At 55.6% G+C, this 23,437-nt stretch overlaps 1 protein-coding gene across 2 annotated transcripts in view; it reads right to left on the bottom strand.

Moving 5' to 3' along the window:
- Window positions 1–12,973, bottom strand: part of LOC135056988 (oocyte zinc finger protein XlCOF22-like) — a 52,123-nt gene extending 39,150 nt beyond the window's left edge. For both annotated transcript variants that reach the window (XM_063962819.1, XM_063962818.1), the window contains exon 1: window positions 12,891–12,973. The gene's annotated coding sequence lies outside the window, so the exon portion shown is untranslated. The remainder of the gene's footprint in view (window positions 1–12,890) is intronic.
- Between the last annotated feature and the right edge of the window lie 10,464 nt (window positions 12,974–23,437).

Here is a 23,437-nt window from a genome sequence, read left to right on the forward strand (position 1 = left end):
GCTGGGAGGGATCCTGTCACTGGTGCTGTGGGGAGAGTGGGGCTGGGAGGGATCCTGTCACTGGTGCTGTGGGGAGAGAAGTGCTGGGAGGGATCCTGTCACTGGTGCTGTGGGGAGAGAAGTGCTGGGAGGGATCCTGTCACTGGTGCTGTGGGGAGAGTGGGGCTGGGAGTTGTCCTGTCACTGGTGCTGTGGGGAGAGCGGGACTGGGAGTTGTCCTGTCACTGGTGCTGTGGGGAGAGCGGGGCTGGGAGGGATCCTGTCACTGGTGCTGTGGGAAGAGTGGGGCTGAGGGAGATCCTGTCACTGGTGCTGTGGGGAGAGTGGGGCTGGGAGGGATCCTGTCACTGGTGCTGTGGGGAGAGTGGGGATGGGAGGGATCCTGTCACTGGCACAGTGGGGAGAGTGGGGCTGGGAGGGATCCTGTCACTGGTGCTGTGGGGAGAGTGGGGCTGGGAGTTGTCCTGTCACTGGTGCTGTGGGGAGAGCGGGACTGGGAGGGATCCTGTCACTGGTGCTGTGGGGAGAGTGGGGTGAGGAGGGATCCAGTCACTGGTGCTGTGGGGAGAGTGGGGCTGGGAGTTGTCCTGTCACTGGTGCTGTGGGGAGAGCGGGGCTGGGAGGGATCCTGTCACTGGTGCTGTGGGGAGAGTGGGGCTGGGAGTTGTCCTGTCACTGGTGCTGTGGGGAGAGCGGGCTGGGAGGGATCCTGTCACTGGTGCTGTGGGAAGAGTGGGGCTGAGGGAGATCCTGTCACTGGTGCTGTGGGGAGAGTGGGGCTGGGAGGGATCCTGTCACTGGTGCTGTGGGGAGAGTGGGGATGGGAGGGATCCTGTCACTGGTGCTGTGGGAAGAGTGGTGCCGGGAGGGGCTGGGAGAGATTCTGTTCCTGGTGCTGTGGGGAGAGTGGGGCTGGGAGGAATCCTGTCACTGGTGCCGTGGGAAGAATGGTGCTGGGAGGGATCCTGTCACTGGTGCTGTGGGGAGAGTGGGGCTGGAGGGATCCTGTCCCTGGTGGAGTGGGGTGAGGCGGGATCCTGTCACTGGTGCTGTGGGGAGAGTGGGGCTGGAGGGATCCTGTCCTTGGTGAAGTGGGGAGAGTGGGGTGAGGCGGGATCCTGTCACTGGTGCTGTGGGGAGAGAAGTGCTGGGAGGGATCCTGTCACTGGTGCTGTGGGGAGAGTGGGGCTGGGAGGGATCCTGTCACTGGTGCTGTGGGAAGAGTGGGGCTGGGAGTTGTCCTGTCACTGGTGCTGTGGGGAGAGCGGGGCTGGGAGGGATCCTGTCACTGGTGCTGTGGGAAGAGTGGGGCTGAGGGAGATCCTGTCACTGGTGCTGTGGGGAGAGTGGGGCTGGGAGGGATCCTGTCACTGGTGCTGTGGGGAGAGCGGGCTGGGAGGGATCCTGTCACTGGTGCTGTGGGAAGAGTGGGGCTGAGGGAGATCCTGTCACTGGTGCTGTGGGGAGAGTGGGGCTGGGAGGGATCCTGTCACTGGTGCTGTGGGGAGAGTGGGGATGGGAGTTGTCCTGTCACTGGTGCTGTGGGGAGAGTGGGGATGGGAGGGATCCTGTTACTGGCACAGTGGGGAGAGTGGGGCTGGGAGGGATCCTGTCACTGGTGCTGTGGGGAGAGCGGGACTGGGAGGGATCCTGTCACTGGTGCTGTGGGGAGAGTGGGGTGAGGCGGGATCCTGTCACTGGTGCTGTGGGGAGAGAAGTGCTGGGAGGGATCCTGTCACTGGTGCTGTGGGGAGAGTGGGGCTGGGAGTTGTCCTGTCACTGGTGCTGTGGGGAGAGCGAAACTGGGAGGGATCCTGTCACTGGTGCTGTGGGGAGAGTGGGGATGGGAGGGATCCTGTCACTGGTGCTGTGGGGAGAGTGGGGCTGAGGGAGATCCTGTCACTGGTGCTGTGGGGAGAGTGGGGCTGGGAGGGATCCTGTCACTGGTGCTGTGGGGAGAGTGGGGCTGGGAGGGATCCTGTCACTGGTGCTGTGGGGAGAGTGGGGCTGGGAGTTGTCCTGTCACTGGTACTGTGGGGAGAGCGGGGCTGGGAGGGATCCTGTCACTGGTGCTGTGGGAAGAGTGGGGCTGAGGGAGATCCTGTCACTGGTGCTGTGGGGAGAGTGGGGCTGGGAGGGATCCTGTCACTGGTGCTGTGGGGAGAGTGGGGATGGGAGGGATCCTGTCACTGGCACAGTGGGGAGAGTGGGGCTGGGAGGGATCCTGTCACTGGTGCTGTGGGGAGAGTGGGGCTGGGAGTTGTCCTGTCACTGGTGCTGTGGGGAGAGCGGGACTGGGAGGGATCCTGTCACTGGTGCTGTGGGGAGAGTGGGGTGAGGAGGGATCCAGTCACTGGTGCTGTGGGGAGAGTGGGGCTGGGAGTTGTCCTGTCACTGGTGCTGTGGGGAGAGCGGGGCTGGGAGGGATCCTGTCACTGGTGCTGTGGGGAGAGTGGGGTGAGGAGGGATCCAGTCACTGGTGCTGTGGGGAGAGTTGGGCTGTGAGTTGTCCTGTCACTGGTGCTGTGGGGAGAGTGGGGCTGGGAGAGATCCTGTCACTGGTGCTGTGGGGAGAGAAGTGCTGGGAGGGATCCTGTCACTGGTGCTGTGGTGAGAGTGGGGCTGGGAGTTGTCCTGTCACTGGTGCTGTGGGGAGAGCGGGACTGGGAGGGATCCTGTCACTGGTGCTGTGGGGAGTGGGGTGAGGAGGGATCCAGTCACTGGTGCTGTGGGGAGAGTGGGGCTGGGAGTTGTCCTGTCACTGGTGCTGTGGGGAGAGCGGGCTGGGAGGGATCCTGTCACTGGTGCTGTGGGAAGAGTGGGGCTGAGGGAGATCCTGTCACTGGTGCTGTGGGGAGAGTGGGGCTGGGAGGGATCCTGTCACTGGTGCTGTGGGGAGAGTGGGGATGGGAGGGATCCTGTCACTGGTGCTGTGGGAAGAGTGGTGCCGGGAGGGGCTGGGAGAGATTCTGTTCCTGGTGCTGTGGGGAGAGTGGGGCTGGGAGGAATCCTGTCACTGGTGCCGTGGGAAGAATGGTGCTGGGAGGGATCCTGTCACTGGTGCTGTGGGGAGAGTGGGGCTGGAGGGATCCTGTCCCTGGTGAAGTGGGGAGAGTGGGGTGAGGCGGGATCCTGTCACTGGTGCTGTGGGGAGAGTGGGGCTGGAGGGATCCTATCCTTGGTGAAGTGGGGAGAGTGGGGTGAGGCGGGATCCTGTCACTGGTGCTGTGGGGAGAGAAGTGCTGGGAGGGATCCTGTCACTGGTGCTGTGGGAGAGTGGGACTGGGAGTTGTCCTGTCACTGGTGCTGTGGGGAGAGCGGGACTGGGAGGGATCCTGTCACTGGTGCTGTGGGGAGAGTTGGGTGAGGAGGGATCCAGTCACTGGTGCTGTGGGGAGAGTGGGGCTGGGAGTTGTCCTGTCACTGGTGCTGTGGGGAGAGCGGGGCTGGGAGGGATCCTGTCACTGGTGCTGTGGGGAGAGTGGGGCTGGGAGGGATCCTGTCACTGGTGCTGTGGGAAGAGTGGGGCTGGGAGTTGTCCTGTCACTGGTGCTGTGGGGAGAGCGGGGCTGGGAGGGATCCTGTCACTGGTGCTGTGGGAAGAGTGGGGCTGAGGGAGATCCTGTCACTGGTGCTGTGGGGAGAGTGGGGCTGGGAGGGATCCTGTCACTGGTGCTGTGGGGAGAGCGGGCTGGGAGGGATCCTGTCACTGGTGCTGTGGGAAGAGTGGGGCTGAGGGAGATCCTGTCACTGGTGCTGTGGGGAGAGTGGGGCTGGGAGGGATCCTGTCACTGGTGCTGTGGGGAGAGTGGGGATGGGAGGGATCCTGTTACTGGCACAGTGGGGAGAGTGGGGCTGGGAGGGATCCTGTCACTGGTGCTGTGGGGAGAGCGGGACTGGGAGGGATCCTGTCACTGGTGCTGTGGGGAGAGTGGGGTGAGGCGGGATCCTGTCACTGGTGCTGTGGGGAGAGAAGTGCTGGGAGGGATCCTGTCACTGGTGCTGTGGGGAGAGTGGGGCTGGGAGTTGTCCTGTCACTGGTGCTGTGGGGAGAGCGAAACTGGGAGGGATCCTGTCACTGGTGCTGTGGGGAGAGTGGGAATGGGAGGGATCCTGTCACTGGTGCTGTGGGGAGAGTGGGGCTGAGGGAGATCCTGTCACTGGTGCTGTGGGGAGAGTGGGGCTGGGAGGGATCCTGTCACTGGTGCTGTGGGGAGAGTGGGGATGGGAGGGATCCTGTCACTGGTGCTGTGGGGAGAGTGGGGCTGGGAGTTGTCCTGTCACTGGTGCTGTGGGGAGAGCGGGGCTGGGAGGGATCCTGTCACTGGTGCTGTGGGGAGAGTGGGGTGAGGCGGGATCCTGTCACTGGTGCTGTGGGGAGAGAAGTGCTGGGAGGGATCCTGTCACTGGTGCTGTGGGGAGAGTGGGGCTGGGAGGGATCCTGTCACTGGTGCTGTGGGGAGAGAAGTGCTGGGAGGGATCCTGTCACTGGTGCTGTGGGGAGAGAAGTGCTGGGAGGGATCCTGTCACTGGTGCTGTGGGGAAAGTGGGGCTGGGAGTTGTCCTGTCACTGGTGCTGTGGGGAGAGCGGGACTGGGAGTTGTCCTGTCACTGGTGCTGTGGGGAGAGCGGGGCTGGGAGGGATCCTGTCACTGGTGCTGTGGGAAGAGTGGGGCTGAGGGAGATCCTGTCACTGGTGCTGTGGGGAGAGTGGGGCTGGGAGGGATCCTGTCACTGGTGCTGTGGGGAGAGTGGGGATGGGAGGGATCCTGTCACTGGCACAGTGGGGAGAGTGGGGCTGGGAGGGATCCTGTCACTGGTGCTGTGGGGAGAGTGGGGCTGGGAGTTGTCCTGTCACTGGTGCTGTGGGGAGAGCGGGACTGGGAGGGATCCTGTCACTGGTGCTGTGGGGAGAGTGGGGTGAGGAGGGATCCAGTCACTGGTGCTGTGGGGAGAGTGGGGCTGGGAGTTGTCCTGTCACTGGTGCTGTGGGGAGAGCGGGGCTGGGAGGGATCCTGTCACTGGTGCTGTGGGGAGAGTGGGGCTGGGAGTTGTCCTGTCACTGGTGCTGTGGGGAGAGCGGGCTGGGAGGGATCCTGTCACTGGTGCTGTGGGAAGAGTGGGGCTGAGGGAGATCCTGTCACTGGTGCTGTGGGGAGAGTGGGGCTGGGAGGGATCCTGTCACTGGTGCTGTGGGGAGAGTGGGGATGGGAGGGATCCTGTCACTGGTGCTGTGGGAAGAGTGGTGCCGGGAGGGGCTGGAAGAGATTCTGTTCCTGGTGCTGTGGGGAGAGTGGGGCTGGGAGGAATCCTGTCACTGGTGCCGTGGGAAGAATGGTGCTGGGAGGGATCCTGTCACTGGTGCTGTGGGGAGAGTGGGGCTGGAGGGATCCTGTCCCTGGTGAAGTGGGGAGAGTGGGGTGAGGCGGGATCCTGTCACTGGTGCTGTGGGGAGAGTGGGGCTGGAGGGATCCTGTCCTTGGTGAAGTGGGGAGAGTGGGGTGAGGCGGGATCCTGTCACTGGTGCTGTGGGGAGAGAAGTGCTGGGAGGGATCCTGTCACTGGTGCTGTGGGGAGAGTGGGGCTGGGAGGGATCCTGTCACTGGTGCTGTGGGAAGAGTGGGGCTGGGAGTTGTCCTGTCACTGGTGCTGTGGGGAGAGCGGGGCTGGGAGGGATCCTGTCACTGGTGCTGTGGGAAGAGTGGGGCTGAGGGAGATCCTGTCACTGGTGCTGTGGGGAGAGTGGGGCTGGGAGGGATCCTGTCACTGGTGCTGTGGGGAGAGCGGGCTGGGAGGGATCCTGTCACTGGTGCTGTGGGAAGAGTGGGGCTGAGGGAGATCCTGTCACTGGTGCTGTGGGGAGAGTGGGGCTGGGAGGGATCCTGTCACTGGTGCTGTGGGGAGAGTGGGGATGGGAGTTGTCCTGTCACTGGTGCTGTGGGGAGAGTGGGGATGGGAGGGATCCTGTTACTGGCACAGTGGGGAGAGTGGGGCTGGGAGGGATCCTGTCACTGGTGCTGTGGGGAGAGCGGGACTGGGAGGGATCCTGTCACTGGTGCTGTGGGGAGAGTGGGGTGAGGCGGGATCCTGTCACTGGTGCTGTGGGGAGAGAAGTGCTGGGAGGGATCCTGTCACTGGTGCTGTGGGGAGAGTGGGGCTGGGAGTTGTCCTGTCACTGGTGCTGTGGGGAGAGCGAAACTGGGAGGGATCCTGTCACTGGTGCTGTGGGGAGAGTGGGGATGGGAGGGATCCTGTCACTGGTGCTGTGGGGAGAGTGGGGCTGAGGGAGATCCTGTCACTGGTGCTGTGGGGAGAGTGGGGCTGGGAGGGATCCTGTCACTGGTGCTGTGGGGAGAGTGGGGCTGGGAGGGATCCTGTCACTGGTGCTGTGGGGAGAGTGGGGCTGGGAGTTGTCCTGTCACTGGTACTGTGGGGAGAGCGGGGCTGGGAGGGATCCTGTCACTGGTGCTGTGGGAAGAGTGGGGCTGAGGGAGATCCTGTCACTGGTGCTGTGGGGAGAGTGGGGCTGGGAGGGATCCTGTCACTGGTGCTGTGGGGAGAGTGGGGATGGGAGGGATCCTGTCACTGGCACAGTGGGGAGAGTGGGGCTGGGAGGGATCCTGTCACTGGTGCTGTGGGGAGAGTGGGGCTGGGAGTTGTCCTGTCACTGGTGCTGTGGGGAGAGCGGGACTGGGAGGGATCCTGTCACTGGTGCTGTGGGGAGAGTGGGGTGAGGAGGGATCCAGTCACTGGTGCTGTGGGGAGAGTGGGGCTGGGAGTTGTCCTGTCACTGGTGCTGTGGGGAGAGCGGGGCTGGGAGGGATCCTGTCACTGGTGCTGTGGGGAGAGTGGGGTGAGGAGGGATCCAGTCACTGGTGCTGTGGGGAGAGTTGGGCTGGGAGTTGTCCTGTCACTGGTGCTGTGGGGAGAGTGGGGCTGGGAGAGATCCTGTCACTGGTGCTGTGGGGAGAGAAGTGCTGGGAGGGATCCTGTCACTGGTGCTGTGGTGAGAGTGGGGCTGGGAGTTGTCCTGTCACTGGTGCTGTGGGGAGAGCGGGACTGGGAGGGATCCTGTCACTGGTGCTGTGGGGAGTGGGGTGAGGAGGGATCCAGTCACTGGTGCTGTGGGGAGAGTGGGGCTGGGAGTTGTCCTGTCACTGGTGCTGTGGGGAGAGCGGGGCTGGGAGGGATCCTGTCACTGGTGCTGTGGGGAGAGTGGGGCTGGGAGTTGTCCTGTCACTGGTGCTGTGGGGAGAGCGGGCTGGGAGGGATCCTGTCACTGGTGCTGTGGGAAGAGTGGGGCTGAGGGAGATCCTGTCACTGGTGCTGTGGGGAGAGTGGGGCTGGGAGGGATCCTGTCACTGGTGCTGTGGGGAGAGTGGGGATGGGAGGGATCCAGTCACTGGTGCTGTGGGAAGAGTGGTGCCGGGAGGGGCTGGGAGAGATTCTGTTCCTGGTGCTGTGGGGAGAGTGGGGCTGGGAGGAATCCTGTCACTGGTGCCGTGGGAAGAATGGTGCTGGGAGGGATCCTGTCACTGGTGCTGTGGGGAGAGTGGGGCTGGAGGGATCCTGTCCCTGGTGAAGTGGGGAGAGTGGGGTGAGGCGGGATCCTGTCACTGGTGCTGTGGGGAGAGTGGGGCTGGAGGGATCCTATCCTTGGTGAAGTGGGGAGAGTGGGGTGAGGCGGGATCCTGTCACTGGTGCTGTGGGGAGAGAAGTGCTGGGAGGGATCCTGTCACTGGTGCTGTGGGAGAGTGGGACTGGGAGTTGTCCTGTCACTGGTGCTGTGGGGAGAGCGGGACTGGGAGGGATCCTGTCACTGGTGCTGTGGGGAGAGTGGGGTGAGGAGGGATCCAGTCACTGGTGCTGTGGGGAGAGTGGGGCTGGGAGTTGTCCTGTCACTGGTGCTGTGGGGAGAGCGGGGCTGGGAGGGATCCTGTCACTGGTGCTGTGGGGAGAGTGGGGCTGGGAGGGATCCTGTCACTGGTGCTGTGGGAAGAGTGGGGCTGGGAGTTGTCCTGTCACTGGTGCTGTGGGGAGAGCGGGGCTGGGAGGGATCCTGTCACTGGTGCTGTGGGAAGAGTGGGGCTGAGGGAGATCCTGTCACTGGTGCTGTGGGGAGAGTGGGGCTGGGAGGGATCCTGTCACTGGTGCTGTGGGGAGAGCGGGCTGGGAGGGATCCTGTCACTGGTGCTGTGGGAAGAGTGGGGCTGAGGGAGATCCTGTCACTGGTGCTGTGGGGAGAGTGGGGCTGGGAGGGATCCTGTCACTGGTGCTGTGGGGAGAGTGGGGATGGGAGGGATCCTGTCACTGGTGCTGTGGGGAGAGTGGGGATGGGAGGGATCCTGTTACTGGCACAGTGGGGAGAGTGGGGCTGGGAGGGATCCTGTCACTGGTGCTGTGGGGAGAGCGGGACTGGGAGGGATCCTGTCACTGGTGCTGTGGGGAGAGTGGGGTGAGGCGGGATCCTGTCACTGGTGCTGTGGGGAGAGAAGTGCTGGGAGGGATCCTGTCACTGGTGCTGTGGGGAGAGTGGGGCTGGGAGTTGTCCTGTCACTGGTGCTGTGGGGAGAGCGAAACTGGGAGGGATCCTGTCACTGGTGCTGTGGGGAGAGTGGGGATGGGAGGGATCCTGTCACTGGTGCTGTGGGGAGAGTGGGGCTGAGGGAGATCCTGTCACTGGTGCTGTGGGGAGAGTGGGGCTGGGAGGGATCCTGTCACTGGTGCTGTGGGGAGAGTGGGGATGGGAGGGATCCTGTCACTGGTGCTGTGGGGAGAGTGGGGATGGGAGGGATCCTGTCACTGGCACAGTGGGGAGAGTGGGGCTGGGAGGGATCCTGTCACTGGTGCTGTGGGGAGAGCGGGACTGGGAGGGATCCTGTCACTGGTGCTGTGGGGAGAGTGGGGTGAGGCAGGATCCTGTCACTGGTGCTGTGGGGAGAGAAGTGCTGGGAGGGATCCTGTCACTGGTGCTGTGGGGAGAGTGGGGCTGGGAGGGATCCTGTCACTGGTGCTGTGGGGAGAGTGGGGCTGGGAGTTGTCCTGTCACTGGTGCTGTGGGGAGAGCGGGGCTGGGAGGGATCCTGTCACTGGTGCTGTGGGGAGAGTGGGGTGAGGCGGGATCCTGTCACTGGTGCTGTGGGGAGAGAAGTGCTGGGAGGGATCCTGTCACTGGTGCTGTGGGGAGAGTGGGGCTGGGAGGGATCCTGTCACTGGTGCTGTGGGGAGAGAAGTGCTGGGAGGGATCCTGTCACTGGTGCTGTGGGGAGAGAAGTGCTGGGAGGGATCCTGTCACTGGTGCTGTGGGGAGAGTGGGGCTGGGAGTTGTCCTGTCACTGGTGCTGTGGGGAGAGCGGGACTGGGAGGGATCCTGTCACTGGTGCTGTGGGGAGAGTGGGGTGAGGAGGGATCCAGTCACTGGTGCTGTGGGGAGAGTGGGGCTGGGAGTTGTCCTGTTACTGGTGCTGTGGGGAGAGTGGGGCTGGGAGGGATCCTGTCACTGGTGCTGTGGGGAGAGAAGTGCTGGGAGGGATCCTGTCACTGGTGCTGTGGGGAGAGAAGTGCTGGGAGGGATCCTGTCACTGGTGCTGTGGGGAGAGTGGGGCTGGGAGTTGTACTGTCACTGGTGCTGTGGGGAGAGCGGGACTGGGAGGGATCCTGTTACTGGTGCTGTGGGGAGAGTGGGGTGAGGAGGGATCCAGTCACTGGTGCTGTGGGGAGAGTGGGGCTGGGAGTTGTCCTGTCACTGGTGCTGTGGGGAGAGCGGGGCTGGGAGGGATCCTGTCACTAGTGCTGTGGGGAGAGTGGGGCTTGGAGTTGTCCTGTCACTGGTGCTGTGGGGAGAGCGGGGCTGGGAGGGATCCTGTCACTGGTGCTGTGGGGAGAGAAGTGCTGGGAGGGATCCTGTCACTGGTGCTGTGGGGAGAGTGGGGCTGGGAGTTGTCCTGTCACTGGTGCTGTGGGGAGAGCGGGACTGGGAGGGATCCTGTCACTGGTGCTGTGGGGAGAGTGGGGTGAGGCGGGATCCTGTCACTGGTGCTGTGGGGAGAGTGGGGCTGGGAGGGATCCTGTCACTGGTGCTGTGGGGAGAGTGGGGCTGGGAGGGATCCTGTCACTGGTGCTGTGGGGAGAGCGGGACTGGGAGGGATCCTGTCACTGGTGCTGTGGGGAGAGTGGGGTGAGGCGGGATCCTGTCACTGGTGCTGTGGGGAGAGAAGTGCTGGGAGGGATCCTGTCACTGGTGCTGTGGGGAGAGTGGGGCTGGGAGTTGTCCTGTCACTGGTGCTGTGGGGAGAGCGGGACTGGGAGGGATCCTGTCACTGGTGCTGTGGGGAGAGTAGGGTGAGGCAGGATCCTGTCACTGGTGCTGTGGGGAGAGAAGTGCTGGGAGGGATCCTGTCACTGGTGCTGTGGGGAGAGAAGTGCTGGGAGGGATCCTGTCACTGGTGCTGTGGGGAGAGTGGGGCTGGGAGTTGTCCTGTCACTGGTGCTGTGGGGAGAGCGGGACTGGGAGGGATCCTGTCACTGGTGCTGTGGGGAGAGTGGGGTGAGGAGGGATCCAGTCACTGGTGCTGTGGGGAGAGTGGGGCTGGGAGTTGTCCTGTCACTGGTGCTGTGGGGAGAGCGGGGCTGGGAGGGATCCTGTCACTGGTGCTGTGGGGAGAGTGGGGTGAGGAGGGATCCAGTCACTGGTGCTGTGGGGAGAGTTGGGCTGGGAGTTGTCCTGTCACTGGTGCTGTGGGGAGAGTGGGGATGGGAGGGATCCTGTCACTGGTGCTGTGGGAAGAGTGGGGCTGAGGGAGATCCTGTCACTGGTGCTGTGGGGAGAGTGGGGCTGGGAGGGATCCTCTCACTGGTGCTGTGGGGAGAGTAGGGATGGGAGGGATCCTGTCACTGGCACAGTGGGGAGAGTGGGGCTGGGAGGGATCCTGTCACTGGTGCTGTGGGGAGAGTGGGGCACAAGTGTGAGGAGTAGCTGTGAATGAGGAGTCACCCATATTATAGTGACAGTGGAATCTACCTCACCTGTATTACAATAACGGCGGGGTCTGCGCCACCTGTATTACGGTAACAGTGAGGTCTGCGCCACATGTGTTATGGTAACGGCGGGGGGATCTGCTTCACCTGTATTATGGTAACGGGGGGGGGGGTCTGTGTCACCTGTATTACGGTAACGGTGGGTCTGCGCCACCTGTATTGCGGTAACAGTGGATCTGCGCCATCTGTATTACGGTAACGGCAGGGTCTGTGCCACCTGTATTACGGTAACGTTGAGGTCTGCGCCACCTGTATTATGGGAACGGCTGGCAATGTCGGGTTCTGATCCACCTGTATTACGGCAGCATCTGCATCACCTGTAACGGTGGGATCTGTGCCGCCTGTATTACGGTAACGGCGGGATCTGCGCCGCCTGTATTATGGTAATGGCGGGGTCTGTGCCACCTGTATTATGGTAACGGCAGCGCCCTGCGTCACCTCTAAATGCGGGGTCTGCGCCACCTGTATTACGGTAACGGAGGGGTCTTCGCCGCCTGTATTACAGTAATGGCGGGGGTAGGGTCTGCGTCACCTGTATTATGGTAATGGCGGGTCTGCACCATCTGTATTATGGTAACAACCGGTCTGCACCACCTGTATTACGGTAACGGCGGGGTCTGTGCCACCTGTATTACAGTAATGGCGGGGTCTGCACAACCTGTATTACGGTAACGGTGGGGGTCTGCGCTACAGGTACTACGGTAACAGCGGGGTCTGCGCCACCTGTATTACGGTAACGGCGGGGTCTGCACCGCCTGTATTACGGTAATGGCGGGGGCCTGTGCCGCCTGTATTACGGTAACGGCGGGGTCTGTGTTACTTGTATTACGGTAATGGCGGGTATGCGCTACCTGTATTATGGTAACGGCGGGTCTGCGCCACCTGTATTACGGTAACGGCGGGCCTGCGCCACCTGTATTACGGTAACGGCAGCGTCTGTGCCGCCTGTATTACGGTAACGGAGAGGTCTGCTCCGCCTGTATTACGGTAACGGCGGGGTCTGTCTCACTTGTATTACGGTAGCGGCGGGTATGTGCCACCTGTATTACGGTGGCGGGCCTGCGCCACCTGTATTACGGTAACCTCGGGATCTGCGCCGCCTTTATTAGGGTAATCGCAGGGGTGGGATCTCCGTCACCTGTATTACGGTAACGGCGGGTCTGCGCCATCTGTATTATGGTAACGATGAGTCTGCACCACCTGTATTACGGTAATGGCGGGATCTGCACCGCCTGTATTATGGTAACGGCGGGGGCCTGTGCCGCCTGTATTACGGTAACTGCGCAGCGGGGGTCTGCGCCACCTGTATTATGGTAACAGCGGGGTCTGCGCCACCTGTATTACGGTAACGGCGGGGTCTGCGCCACCTGAATTACGGTAACGGCGGGGTCTGCGCCACCTGTATTACGGTAACGGCTGGTAATGTCGGGTTCTGCGCCACCTGTATTACGGTCACGGCAGCGTCTGTGTCACCTGTAATGGCGGGGTCTGCGCCGCCTGTGTTACGGTAACGGCGGGATATGCGCCGCCTGTATTATGGTAACGGCAGGGCCTGCGCCACCTGTATTACAGTAATGGCAGCGCCTGCGTCACCTGTAACTGCGGGGTCTGCGCCATCTGTATTACGGTAATGGCTGGGTCTGCGCCACCTGAATTACGGTAACAGCGGGGTCTGGACCGCCTGTATTACGGTAATAGGACACTAGAGTGTCAGCCACCTGTACAGGGATAATGCAGCACCAGAGGCTGCTCCAGCTGCACTATAACAAGGCACCAGAGGCTGCTCCCCCTGTAGTACAGAACCTGACACCAGAGCTGCTCAGCCTATAGAATAATAATAATAATATCATTACCTGCTGCCAGACACAGCAATGGCTGCTCTCTGCTCCTGCTGCCTTGTGGGAATAATAGTAGGAAGGCGGAGCTCAGACCAGGGGAAAATGGCAGCAACTCCTGACGTCACTACACGGCCAGGAAACCTATTGCTGCTGCAGCTGCCGGACTTGCCTACAAGAAAATGGCCGCCGGCCTCCTGCACTGAGGACATGTATGGTAAGAAACATTACAGAGAACGGTGCTGTGGCCGGAGTGTAAGAGGGGAGGTGCTAGTCACCAAGAAGCAGTCTGTGCCAATTACACCCTACTTCTGGCAGCTGCGTTCCACCATACTTCCGGACTGCGCGTTCCACTTACTTCCGGGTTGTGCGTCTCACCTTACTTCCGGTCTCTGCGTTCCACACACAGGAAGTGAGTATTCATCGACATCTGCAGCCTACTAGTGCCGTCGAGATCAGGTAATGGAGTCTTATTATACAGGGGGAGCAGCCTGTGGTGTCCTGTCATTATTATTATACAGGTGGAGCAGCCTGTGGTGTCCTGTCATTATTATTATACAGGAGGAGCAGCCTGTGGTGTCCTGTTATTATTTATATACAGGGGGAGCAGCCTGTGGTGCCCTGTTTGTTTTATTATACAGGGGGAGCAGCCTGTGGTGTCCTTTTATTATTATTATACAGGGGGAGCAGCCTCCGGTGTCCTGTTATTATTATTATTATTATTATTATTATACAGGAGGAGCAACCTGTGGTGTCCTGTTGTTATTATTATACAGGAGGAGCAGCCTGTGGTGTACTATTATGATGATTATTATTATTATTATTATTATTATTCAGGAGGAGCAGTCTATGGTATCATTATTATTACAGGGGGAGCTACCTGCTGTGTCCTGGTATTATTATTATTATTATTATTATTATTATTATTATTATTATTATACAGGGGGAGCAGCCTGTGGCGTCATGTTATTAAAATTATACAGGGGGAGCGGTCTGTGGTGTCCTGTTATTATTATTATTATACAGGAGGAGCAGTCTGTGGTGTCCTGTTATTATTATCATTCAGGAGGAGCAGCCTGTGGTGTCCTGTTGTTATTATTATTATTATACAGGAGGAGCAGCCTGTGGTGTCCTGTTGTTGTTATTGTTATACAGGGGGAGCAGCCTGTGGTGTCCTGTTATTATTATTATTATACAGGAGGAGCAGCCCGTAGTGTCCTGTTATCATTATACAGGGGGAGTAGGGTGTGCTATACTCTTTGCTATGTTCTGCGTGCGCTCAAACGGGTCCTGTGACATAGAACACACAGCACCAGCAGACTGTCAGTAATTGAGAGTATACGGTGGTCTCGGGGGCAGCGACATACTCTGTTTCTGGCCTCAGCCCGATGTTGAATGAGAGATCCGCAGCATATGGCATTTGCTTGTAATAGACGCCTCCTGCTGGACATGTGTGGGTGATGACTGGAGAGGTGACTGCTGGGAATGGGACATTATACAGTAACACCAGGGGGCGTGTCTGGGTGATGACTGGAGAGGTGACTGCTGGGAATGGGACATTATACAGTAACACCAGGGGACGTGTCTGGGTGATGACTGGAGAGGTGACTGCTGGGAATGGGACATTATACAGTAACACCAGGGGACGTGTCTGGGTGATGACTGGAGAAGTGACTGCTGGGAATGGGACATTATACAGTAACACCGGGGGACGTGTCTGGGTGATGACTGGAGAGGTGACTGCTGGGAATGGGACATTATACAGTAACACCGGGGGACGTGTCTGGGTGATGACTGGAGAGGTGACTGCTGGGAATGGGACATTATACAGTAACACTGGGGGACGTGTCTGGGTGGTGACTGGAGAGGTGACTGCTGGGAATGGGACATTATACAGTAACACCGGGGGACGTTTCTGGGTGATGACTGGAGAGGTGACTGCTGGGAATGGGACATTATACAGTAACACCGGGGGACGTGTCTGGGTGATGACAGGAGAGGTGACTGCTGGGTATGGGACATTATACAGCAGGGATGGGGAACCTGCGGCCCTCCAGCTGTTGTTGAACTACACATCCCAGCATGCCCTGCAACAGTTTTAGCATGGCCAAATAGCAAAACTGTAGCAAGGCATGCTGGTATGTGTAGTTCAACAACAGCTGGAGGGCCGAAGGTTCCTCATCCCTGTTATACAGTAACACCAGGGGACGTGTCTGGGTGATGACTGGAGAGGTGACTGCTGGGAATGGGACATTATACAGTAACACCAGGGGATGTGTCTGGGTGATGAGTGGAGAGGTGACTGCTGGGAATGGGACATTATACAGTAACACCAGGGGATGTGTCTGGGTGATGACTGGAGAGGTGACTGCTTGGAATGGGACATTATACAGTAACACCAGGGGACGTGTCTGGGTGATGACTGGAGAGGTGACTGCTGGGAATGGGACATAATACAGTAACACCAGGGGACGTGTCTGGGTGATGACTGGAGAGGTGACTGCTGGGAATGGGACATTATACAGTAACACTGGAGGACGTGTCTGGGTGGTGACTGGAGAGGTGACTGCTGGGAATGGGACATTATACAGTAACACCGGGGGACGTTTCTGGGTGATGACTGGAGAGGTGACTGCTGGGAATGGGACATTATACAGTAACACCGGGGGACGTGTCTGGGTGATGACTGGAGAGGTGACTGCTGGGTATGGGACATTATACAGCAGGGATGGGGAACCTTCGGCCCTCCAGCTGTTGTTAAACTACACATCCCAGCATGCCCTGCAACAGTTTTAGCATGGCCAAATAGCAAAACTGTAGCAAGGCATGCTGGTATGTGTAGTTCAACAACAGCTGGAGGGCCGAAGGTTCCTCATCCCTGTTATACAGTAACACCAGGGGACGTGTCTGGGTGATGACTGGAGAGGTGACTGCTGGGAATGGGACATTATACAGTAACACCAGGGGATGTGTCTGGGTGATGAGTGGAGAGGTGACTGCTGGGAATGGGACATTATACAGTAACACCAGGGGATGTGTCTGGGTGATGACTGGAGAGGTGACTGCTTGGAATGGGACATTATACAGTAACACCAGGGGACGTGTCTGGGTGATGACTGGAGTGGTGACTGCTGGGAATGGGACATTATACAGTAACACTGGGGGACGTGTCTGGGTGATGACTGGAGAGGTGACTGCTGGGAATGGTACATTATACAGTAACACTGGGGGACGTGTCTGGGTGGTGACTGGAGAGGTGACTGCTGGGAATGGGACATTATACAGTAACACCGGGGGACGTGTCTGGGTGATGACTGGAGAGGTGACTGCTGGGAATGGGACATTATACAGTAACACTGGGGGACGTGTCTGGGTGGTGACTGGAGAGGTGACTGCTGGGAATGGGACATTATACAGTAACACCGGGGGACGTTTCTGGGTGATGACTGGAGAGGTGACTGCTGGGAATGGGACACTATACAGTAACACCGGGGGACGTGTCTGGGTGATGACTGGAGAGGTGACTGCTGGTTATCGGACATTATACATCAGGGATGGGGAACCTTCGGCCCTCCAGCTGTTGTTGAACTACACATCCCAGCATGTCCTGCAACAGTTTTAGCATGACCAAACAGCAAAACTGTAGCAAGGCATGCTGGTATGTGTAGTTCAACAACAGCTGGAGGGCCGAAGGTTCCTCATCCCTGTTATACAGTAACACCAGGAGACGTGTCTGGGTGATGACTGCAGAGGTGACTGCTGGGAATGGGACATTATACAGTAACACCAGGGGATGTGTCTGGGTGATGACTGGAGAGGTGACTGCCGGGAATGGGGCATTATACAGTAACACCAGGGGACGTGTCTGGGTGATGATTGTATCATTGTGTGTGTCAGGTTCCTATAAGGTGTCAGGATGTCACTGTCTATGTCTCCATACAGGAGGAGGAGTATATAGAGGACCACAGGGGTCTGTACAAGGACGTGATAATGGAGAATTACCGGCCCCTCACATCACTGGGTAAGAGGAGACTGTCATGTATTTTACAGGGGAGATCATTTGATAAACACATACAGTGGGGAAAATTTGTATTTGAACAGCTACCGATTGTGCAAGTTGACCCACTTAAAAAGATGAGAGAGGTCTGTAATTTCCATCTTAGGTACACTTCAACTGTGAGAGACGGAATCTGGAAAAAAAGAACTAGGAAATCACATTGTAATATTTTTAAACAATTTATTTGCATATTCTTGCGGAAAATAAATATTTGGACAATCAAAAAGCTTAACTCAATACTTTGTAATATAACCTCGGTTGGCAATTACAGAGGTCAAACGTTTCCTGTAGTTCTTGACCAGGTTTGCACACACTGTAGCAGGTATTTTGGCCCACTCTTCCATGCAGATCTTCTCTAGATCTGTCATGTTTTGGGGCTGTCGCCGGGCAACACGGACTTTCAACTCCCTCCACAGATTTTCTGTTGGGTTGAGGTCTGGAGAGTGGCTAGGCCACTCCAGGACCTTGAAATGCTTCTTATGGAGCCACTCCTTAGTTGCCCGGGCGGTGTGTTTGGGGTCGTTGTCATGCTGGAAGACCCAGCCACGTTCCATCTTCAATGCTCTTACTGAGGTAAGGAGGTTTTTGCCCAAAATCTTATGATACATGGCCCCATTCATCCTCTCCTTAATACGGATCAGTCGTCCTGTCCCCTTTGCAGGAAAGCAGCCCCAAAGCATGATGTTTCCATCCCCATGCTTCACAGTGGGTATGGTGTTCTTGGGATGCCATTTATCATTCTTCTCCCTCCAAACACGGCGAGTGGAGTTTATACCAAAAAGTTTGATTTTGCTCTCATCTGACCACATTACATTCTCCCAATTCTCCTCTGGATCATCCAGTTGGTCACTGGCAAACTTTAGACGGACCTGGGCATGTGATGGCTTAAGCAGGGGGACCTTTCGGGTGCTGCAGGATTTCAATCCATGACGACATAGTGTGTTACTAATGGTAACCTTTGTGACTGTGGTCCCAGCTCTCTTGAGGTTATTGACCAGGTCCCCCCATGTAGTTCTGGGCTGATTCCTCACCGTTCTCAAGATCACTGATACCCCACAAGGTGAGATCTTACATTGAGCCCCAGGTCGAGGGAGATTGTCAGTGATCTTGTATTTCTTCCATTTTTAAATAATAGCGCCAACCGTTGATCTCTTCTCACCAAGAAATCTTTCTGCTTGGTAGGTGTCCAAATATTTATTTTCCACAAGAATATACAAGTAAATTGTTTAAAAATCATACAATGTGGTTTCCTAGTTTTTTTTTCAGATTCTGTCCCTCACAGTTGAAGTGTACCTATGATGGAAATTACAGACCTCTCTCATCTTTTTAAGTGGGTCAACTTGCACAATCGGTGGCTGTCCATATACTTTTTTGCCCCACTGTATATGCACTATACTCATTCACTGTGTCTCCTACAGATGGGCCCAGTAACAGAGATACCCCAGAGAGATTTCCCGGTCCTCTGTATTCCCAGGATTGTACAGAGGAGAATCACAAGATCCCACAGGAGGATCAGGTAGGTGGGATTTAGGGAAGATACATACTGGATCAACACAAAGACGCTGCCCTTTACAGTCCAGCGCAGAAAAGTATAAAATACAAAAATTCAGGCGCTAATTATATTAACAAATAATTTTTAAGCGCTCAAATAAGATGATATTATATATTCCAGCATATGAGCCACCTCCTTAGCAATCTTTTTCTAACCATTTATATGATAAATATTGATCTGAGATATTTTATTCTTATGCTTATTCAACAGGCAAACGCGATGGTGTGCGGAATGCACCCATATACCAGCAGAGGGCGCACTTTTGTATATACATCCTCTGTTTTGGTGACCAGTATCTCATGTCACTTTACCACTTGAAGCTCAGCAAGATTATGGGATATAAGCGTATACCCTGTATGACCAGAGTCACGTAGACCAGAGTAAAATCCAAGATATGTTTATTTTCAACCACAGGCAGTCACACAGGCAGGTGCAGAATTCACAGGTCAGGTACAGCAAAGCAGGTTCACAGAGTCTTCACAATGCACAAACACAGGTTCTCCAGTGGACCCTAAGGTCCAGGATCAAAAACAGTGGTCCCCTTCCAGCCGGCTGATCGCAGCATCCAATCCCTGAGCACCATTGGGTATAAAGGTGATTTCCTGCTGACATCAGGCATCAGTACAACAGTCTCTTCTCAGGAAGTGACAGCTCTGTGCTGCGCTCTTACAACCTAAGTGTTTGCTCTGATCCAGTTACAGCCTGGAGATTAAGTCCAAGTATATCTGCTACTACATCTTCATCTCTCTAGGATTTCCAGCGTCATCGTTCCGGATCAAGCCCTGTCAGCACTTCAGTCCGCTCCGGTTCCATTCCGGTCACCGTTCCGGATCCATAGCAGTTACTGTTCTGGTTCCATTCCAGCCAACATCCCAGTTGCATTCTGGTCACCGATCCATTTTTTCTTATAGCATCAGCAGTGATCCACGTTTCAGTTTAATAAAGTTGTTGCTCATGTTATACCTTCCTAAATTCAAGTGTCATGTGCAAAACCTGGTTAAAGCCTTCTCACTTCATTCACACTTCCTCCAAGTCAGTTTCGCCCACAAACGCCTGCCCAAGCCAAACCCTACCCTCAGGCGTGACAGTTTGTACTGGCCTAATGGATCCAGTCAAGGATCAGGCTTCTCCTGCAGGACCGGTCCAGCACCTGGCAGCACCCCCAGAACATCAGGAGGTTGCACAGGGTTAGATTATCCAGTTAACTCAGTATTCTTATCCGCTGTTGATGGGAGTCATATTCCAGGTGGCACCTTTACCCACCAGACTCAACCTTTACAAGTCAAAAGTAGGGTCTTGCATTCTGACCTTTTACATTTTCTTGTTATACCCAGGGCATCACATTCTGTAGTCCTGGCTCTGCCAGCATATCCCCCAAATTGATGGGAAAACCTCACAAATCACCGCCTGGGGGGTCCTCCTGTTTTAAGTCCTGCCTGCAACAAGTTCTTCCAGCATGTTCAACATTTCCGTCTCATCCGGATACTCCACCTCATCCATATGAAGAATTCACAGATGTGTTCAGCAAAGCAAGTGGAGCCATTCTTCCTCCCCATCATGATTGTCCAATTGATCTAGTCCCAGGAAAATCTCCACCTCGGGGCCGTACTTATCCACTCTATTTCAGAGACACAGGTCATGGAAGAATATATCCAGGAGAATCTTGAGAAAGGTTTCATCTGACCTTCTACCTCACTCACTGGCGCGGGGTTCTTTGTGAAAAAGAAAGACAGTGGATTAAGTGCTTGCATTGACTACAGAGGTTTAAACAATATTCCTTTCAAGAATCGTTATTCTTTGCCTCTAATTCCAGAACTTTTTGATTGAGTCAGCGGTGCTACCATCTTTACCAATTTAGACCTGTGTCGGGTTTAAGACTTAATCTGCATTCGAGAGGGTGACGAGTGGAAGACCACATTTAATGCCATTTGGTCTCAGCAATGCCCCTGTCGTGTTCCAGAATTATGTCAATAGGATTTTCCGTGACTTACTATACAAGCATGTAGTAGTATACCTAGACGACATGCTGATATTTCCCAACAATCTGGTTGACCATCGTTGGCAAGTCAAAGGAGTACTGACACGTCTCAGAACTAATCGTCTCTACTGCAAGCTCATAAAATGTGTTTTTGAAATCAAGTCAATTCCCTTCCTGGGATATAAGGTTCAGGACTATAAATTAATTCTGAAGAGCTCCAAGCAGTTCAGGAGTGGCCACTTCAAACAACCCTTAAAGCAGTACAATGCTTCCTCGGATTTGCCAAATATTATCGTAAGTTTATCAGATACTTTTCTACTATCACGGCACCCATTACCGCTCTCATTTAGAAGAGTGCTAATCCATTTGCTGGTCAGATGATGCAAAAAAAAGCTTTTCAAATACTTAAATTCATCACTGCTCCTGTATTACGCCAACCTGTTGTCTTCTAACCATTCATTTTGAAGTAGACTCTTCCTCTGTAGGTGTTGGTGCAGTACTCTCCCAGTGATCTCAAGTTGGCCATCTTCACACTTGTGGTTTCTTCTCCTGCAAGGTCCTACCAGCAGAGTTTAAATACTCCATCGGAGATCAATAATTCTCGATATAAAGTTGGCTCTGGAAGAATGGCGCTAACCCACACACAGTGCTTTTAATATAAAGGGAGACCCCCTATCAGCGCTGACTGTGCACCTTAATAGGTTACACAGTCGTTTTGCAGCCTACCCCCCCTTCTACAACCCCCTGGTACCGTGAGAGATAGCTGGAGTTGCTCTTCACTGACAGCGTTGTGCAGGCAGGAAAATGGTGCTGAACGCTGCTGGGTCCGCTCTGAGGAGAAGCTCCGCCCCCAAAATGGCACTGTCTTCCCGCTCTTCCAAGGATTATGCTGGCTGAGATCCCGGGACCCCGACAGGCTGTGTGACCAGTGTATGGTGTAGGTGCTGGCTCAGGGCTCCCCTCACAGCTCCGCACTATGCACCACTGAGCCTCCGCAGCGCAGTTAATACTGCGCTCCTACCCTGATGCCGCCATCTTCACACCGGCCCCCCGCTTGCTTGGGGGGTCGGTGACTCATTCGCCACTGGTCTTCAGCTCTGTAAGGGGGTGGTGGCATGCTGTTGGGGTGAGCGATCCCCTGTGGCAGGGAACGATCTATCCCCTCAGGAGCTCAGTGTCCTGTCGGCAGAGATAGTTGCTCAGACCCCGCGGGGCAGACATTACTCCCCCCCCTTAGTCCCAGGAAGCAGGGAGGCTGTTGCCAGCAGCCTCCCTGTAAAATAATAAACTCTAAAATAAACTTTACTAGAGAAACTCTGGAGAGCTCCCCTAGCTGTGACCGGCTCCTCTGGGCACATTTTCTAAACTGAGTCTGGTAGGAGGGGCATAGAGGGAGGAGCCAGCCCTCACTCTCAAACTCTTAAAGTGCCAATGGCTCCTGGTGTACCCGGCTATATCCCATGGTACTAATGTGGACCCCAGCATCCTCTACTGACTACAAGAAAAGTATTTACCGGTAGGTAACCAAAATTATATTTTCCTTTCTGACTGATCATAATAATCTGTTAGCCCACTGTTTAAACCCAAGGCAAGCCAGATATGCGCTTTTCTTCTCATGTTTTCATTTCAAGTTGTCTTTTCGTCCTGGAGTACAGAATCTGAAAGCTGACGCTCTCTCTCATTGCATGGAGCAGGAAAATGAGGTTACCTCTAGTGAAACACACTTAATTATTGATCCTGTGGTGTTTTCTGCAGTCGGAATTCCCACAAATTCTGCAGGGAAAACTTTTGTCAAGCCTAGGTTACGCAAAATGTTGTTACGTTGGGCTCACTCTTCCCGTTTTGCAGGTCATGCAGGAGTGCAAAAGAGTTCTTTACTAGATCCTACTGTCGGCCCTTTTTAAAGAAGGACGTCCAAGACTCGTTTCTTCATGTTCCAAGTATGCCCAGCACAAGATTAATCTTAAAACTCCTGCTGGGCAGTTAATCCCTTTGTCAGTACCACATCAACTGTGGTCCCATTTATCTATGACTTTATCACAGACTTGCCTCTCTTGAACAAATTCAACACCATCTGGGTGGTTGTTGACCGGTTCACCAAGATGGCCCACTTCGTTCCTCTCACCAGCCTTCCTTCGTCAAAACTTGATCAACTTTTTATTCAAGAAATCTTTTGTCTTCATGGTCTTCCAGTAAAATCATCTCTGACCGGGGAGTCCAATTTATTACCAAGTTCTGGCGCTCTTTGTGTGCCGTTTTGCAGGTACAGCTCAAGTTTTCTTCTGCATACCACCCTCAAACCAACGGTCAAACAGAAAGAGTCAACCAGTATTTGGAATAAATTCTTCGCTTGTATGTATCTTCTTCGCAAGACAACTGGGCTGAATTGTTTCCTTGGGCAGAATTCTGCCATAACAATCAATATCATTCATCTTCAGGAACTACACCCTTCTTTGCCAACTATGGACTTCATCCAAGAGTTCCAGATTTCCAGCCTCTTCCAGCATGTCAAATTCCAGCGGCTGATCAAACATTGTTGCAGTTTAAAAAAATCTGGAAAGATGTTCGCTCTTCTCTGCTCAAAGCTTCTGTCAGGTATAAAACATTTGCTGACTTGACGTTCTCCTCTACTTCTCAAAGCCCAAAACAGCAATCCGAAGAGTCCTTGCTTTATTGACAGATTTTGAAATGGTCTCGGGATTTAAAATAAATTATCTTAAGACGGAAGCGTTGGCCTTTTTTCCAGAAGGGCAGCGAGGATGGTATGGCACCTTCCCATTTCGATGGGCCTAGAATAATTGTCTCACCTACTTAGGTATACAAATACCACGACACCCGTCCCTACTACATGATTGTAATTATAACCCACTTATTCAAAGAGCTCTATTAGACTTTTCAAAATGGGCTCACCTTCCCTTGACATATATTGGGCGCTGCCATCTCTTTAAAATGATCTGTTTCCCCTGATTTTTATATGT

Source organism: Pseudophryne corroboree, chromosome 3 (assembly GCF_028390025.1).
Source record: "Pseudophryne corroboree isolate aPseCor3 chromosome 3, aPseCor3.hap2, whole genome shotgun sequence".
NCBI classification, from domain to species: Eukaryota; Metazoa; Chordata; class Amphibia; order Anura; family Myobatrachidae; genus Pseudophryne; species Pseudophryne corroboree.